At 36.8% G+C, this 4,705-nt stretch overlaps 1 pseudogene; it reads left to right on the top strand.

Moving 5' to 3' along the window:
• Nucleotides 1-2,949: 2,949 nt before the first annotated feature.
• On the top strand, nt 2,950-3,765 carry LOC100389798 (transcription factor BTF3 pseudogene; annotated as a pseudogene).
• Nucleotides 3,766-4,705: the final 940 nt, after the last annotated feature.

Here is a 4,705-nt window from a genome sequence, read left to right on the forward strand (position 1 = left end):
CTAGAACTACCATACACCTCAGCAATTCCACTACTGGGTATCTATCCAAAAGAAAAGAAATCACTATATACAAGTGATGCCTGCATTCACAGGTTTACTGTTGCACTATTCACAATAGCAAAGATATGGAATCAGACTAAGTGTCCATCAACAGATTAATGGATAAAGAAAAGGTGGTGTATATATACACATTGCACTGCAAATTGGCCATTAAAAAAATGAATGTTGTCATTTGTAGCAAAATAGATGAAACTGAAGGTCATTATATTAAGTGAAATAGCCCAAGCACAGAAGACAAATTCTACATATTCCCACTTACATGTGGGAGCTGAAAACTCATCACATGGAGATAGAGACTCGAAGGATAGACACCAGAGGCAGAGAAAGGTGTGAGGGCTGGAGAAGGAAATGAAAAGGATTGTTGAATGGGTACAAACTTACAGTTAGAAGAAATAGGTTCTAAAAAAGAAGAAGAAGAAGAAAAAGAAATAGTTTCTAATGTTAGATGGCAAACTAGGGTAACTATAGTTAGCAAAAATATTTTATATATTTTATAGTAGTTAGAAGACATGACTTGAAATGTTACCAACACATAGAAATAATAAATACTCAAAATGATGGATACCCCAAATACCCTGCCTTTTACACATTATATGCATGTAAAAAGCACTCATGTGCACCATGTAAATATATAAAATAATATGTATCAGTAAAAAGGAAAAGAATATACAGTTTATAGAATTCATCCAGAAAAGCCATTAACTACAATGACAGCAGCAACAACAAACACTAAAGAAGGAGGAAATCTAAGTTCTAGAATTGTTACATTCTGTTATCTGAAAATATCCAATTCTCAACAGAAAAAGTACACAACATGCAAAAGCACCCAGAAAAGTATGATTTATACCTGGGGTAAGGATGAAAGTGGGGAGAAGTCAATAGAACCTAGACACTGGATTTACTAAAGATTTTAAAAGAGCTATAATTGGGTGCAGGGGCATATGCCTGTAGTCCCAGCTACTTGCCAGGCTAAGGTAAGATGATTGCTTGAGCTCAAGAGTTTGAGACTGGCCTGGGCAAAATAGTGAGATTTTCTCTAAAGGAAAAAAGAACTATAATAAATATGTTCAAAGTATTGAAATAAACCATGTATCCAAAATTCAAAGAAAGCCTGAGAAAAATGTCTCCTCCTTCAATAGTAGATAAAATAACTTGAGCAAAAGATCAACAAGAAAAGATTCAACAATACTATTAACAAATTAATAATAACCATCTATAGAACATTCCACCCAATTAAGAATACCCAGTTTTAAAGCAAACCACAATAAATTTAAAAGGATCAAAATTTAACAAAGTATGTATGCCCACAATGGAATAAAATTTAAAACCAACAACAAAAAATTGGGAAATCTTACAAATATATAGTAACTAAACAACAATAGAGAATATCAATAAAGTGATAGACGTTATGAAAAAAAGACAAAGAATTTCTGGAGTTCAAAATTGCAATAAATGAAATTAAAACTTTACAATCTCAGGGGGGAAAAAAATGAAGAAAAATGAATGGATCCTCAGATATCTTAGGGACACCATCAAGAATATCAGCAAATGCATAATGGAAGTCAAAGAGGAGAGGAGAAAGAGAAGGAGGAACACAGAATATTAGTAGAAACATTTGGGCTGAAAACTTCTCAAATTCTGTAAAAAGTGTTAATGTGCACATCCAAAAAATGTAACAAACTCTATGTAGAGCAAAAACAAAAAGATCCACAATTAGACACATCATTGTTAAACTTTCCAAAGCCAAACAAAAAGAATCTTGAAGGCAGCGAAAGAAAATTGAGTCATTATGTTCATTATATACAGGGATTCCTCAATAAGATTAACTGCTGACTTCACAACAGAAATAACATAGGCCAGAGCAGTGGATGACATTCAAAGTGCTGAAAGAAAGACTGTCAACTAAGAATTTTATATCCAGCAAAGTATTCTTCAGAAACAAAAGACAGAGTAAGATATTTCTAGAAAAAGTTAGACTTCATTGCTAGCAAATTTGCTCTATAACAAATACTAAAAGGAACTTTTAGAATGAATGAAAAAACGCTAGAGAGTAACTCAACTGCATGTAAAGAAATAAAGAGCAATGGTAAAGATAACTACATGAGCAAACGTAAAAGAACAAATGCATTTTGCTTGTAACTCTTTTCTTCTCTTACGTAATTTAAAAGACAACTGCCTAAAATAATAATTATAGAGCTGTGCTGATGATCTTATAATATATAAAGATGTAATTTGTATGACAATGATAGCATAGGGGAGAACAGAGCTATACTGGAGCAAAATTTTATATGCTATTGTAATTAAGTTGCTATTAATTCAAATTAGATTATTTATAAGATGCTGAATGTAATTCCAGAGGAACCACTAAGAAAATAGCTTAAAATTTATATAGTAAAAGGAACAAAAAGTGAATTCAAATCATATACTAGAAGATATGTGTCTAACACAAAATAAAACAGTAACAGAGAAAGAGGGGGGAAATAAGATTATACAGGAAGTAAACAGAAAAACGGCAGATGCAAATCCTACCTTATTCATAGTTACACTACATTTAAATGACCTAAACAATCAAAAGGCAAAGGTTGGAAGAATGTAATTAAAATAAAAAAAGCATCAGCTAACTATCTTCTGTGTATAATAGACACACTTTACCTCCAAAGACACAAATAGGTTCAAAGTAAAAGGATAGAGAAAAGTATAACATGCAAATAGTAACCAAAAGAGAGCAGGGTTGTCACTAGAGAAAAAAGACACTTTGTAATGATGAAATGGTCAATTCATCAGGAAGATATAATAATTATAAACATATATTCACCTAACAACAAAGTTCCAAAATACATGAAGCAACACTGACAGAATTGAAAACACAACTAAAGAATAACAGTTTCAGCTCTTTAGCTGCCATCTTGCGTCCCCGCGTGTGTGCGCCTAATCTCAGCTGGTCCACCCGAGACCCCCTGAGCACCAACCCTAGTCCCCCGCGCAACCCCTTATCCGTTCCGACAAGATGAAAGAAACAATCATGAACCAGGAAAAACTCGCCAAACTGCAGGCACAAGTGCGCATTGGTGGGAAAGGAACTGCTCGCAGAAAGAAGAAGGTGGTTCATAGAACAGCCACAGCAGATGATAAAAAACTTCAGTTCTCCTTAAAGAAGTTAGGGGTGAACAATATCTCTGGTATTGAAGAGGTGAATATGTTTACAAACCCAGGAACAGTGATCCACTTTCACAACCCTAAAGTTCAGGCATCTCTGGCAGCAAACACTTTCACCATTACAGGCCACGCTGAGACAAAGCAGCTGACAAAAATGCTACCCAGCGTCTTAAACCAGCTTGGGGCAGACAGTCTGACCAGTTTAAGGAGACCCGCTGAAGCTCTGCCCAAACAATCTGTGGATGGAAAAGCACCACTCACTACTGGAGAGGAGGATGATGATGAAGTTCCAGATCTTGTGGAGAATTTCGATGAGGCTTCCAAGAATGAGGCAAACTGCATTGAGTCAACTTCTGAAGATAAAACTTGAAGAAGTTACTGGGAGCTGCTATTTTATATTATGACTGCTTTTTAAGAAATTTTTGTTTATGGATCTGATAAAATCTAGATCTCTAATATTTTTAAGCCCAAGCGCCTTGGACACTGCAGCTCTTTTCAGTTTTTTGCTTATACACAATTCATTCTTTGCAGCTAATTAAGCTGAAGAAGCCTGGGAATCAAGTTTGAAACCAAGGTTAATAAAGATCTTTGCCTAGTTAAAAAAAAAAAAAGAATAACAGTTTCAGAATTCAATACCCACTTCAACAGTGAATAAAACAACCTAGGCCAGGTGTGATGGCTCATGCCTGTAATCCTAGCACTTTGGGAGGCCGAAGCAGGTGAATCACAAGGTCAGGAGTTCCAGACTAGCCTAGCCAACATGGCAAAACCTCATCTCTACTAAAAATACAAAAATTAGCCAGACATGGTGGCAGGCACCTGTAATCCCAACTACTTGAGAGGCTGAGGCTGGAGAATCACTTGAACCCAGGAGGCGGAGGTTGCAGTGAGCCGAGACAACACCATTGCACTGTAGCCTGGGCAACAGAGCAAGACATCTCAAAAAAAAGAAAAAAGAAAGAAAACTTAAGCAGAATATCAACAAGAGAAGACTTCAACAATACTATTAACAAATTAGTTCTCACAACAATCTGTAGAACACTCTGCCCAACAGCAGCAGAATACACAGTCTTAAAACAGTGGTTCGGGCGGGGAGCGGTGGCTCACGCCTGTAATCCCAGCACTTTGGGAGGCCGAGGCAGGTGGATCACGAGGTCAAGAGATCGAGACCATCCTGGTCAACATAGTGAAACCCCGTCTCTACTAAAAATACAAAAAATTAGCTGGGCATGGTGGCGCATGCCTGTAATCCCAGCTACTCAAGAGGCTGAGGCAGGAGAATTGCCTGAACCCAGGAGGGTTGCGGTGAGCCGAGATGGCGCCATTGCACTCCAGCCTGGGTAACAAGAGTGAAACTCCGTCTCAAAAAAAAAAAAACAGTGGCTCATGCCACTTTGGAAGGTCAAAGTGGGCAAATAAATTGCTTGAGCCCAGGAATTTGAGAACTACCTGGGCAACATGGTGAAACCCTATCTATACTAAAATAGAA

Source organism: Callithrix jacchus, chromosome 6, assembly GCF_049354715.1.
Source record: "Callithrix jacchus isolate 240 chromosome 6, calJac240_pri, whole genome shotgun sequence".
Classification (NCBI taxonomy): Eukaryota; Metazoa; Chordata; class Mammalia; order Primates; family Cebidae; genus Callithrix; species Callithrix jacchus.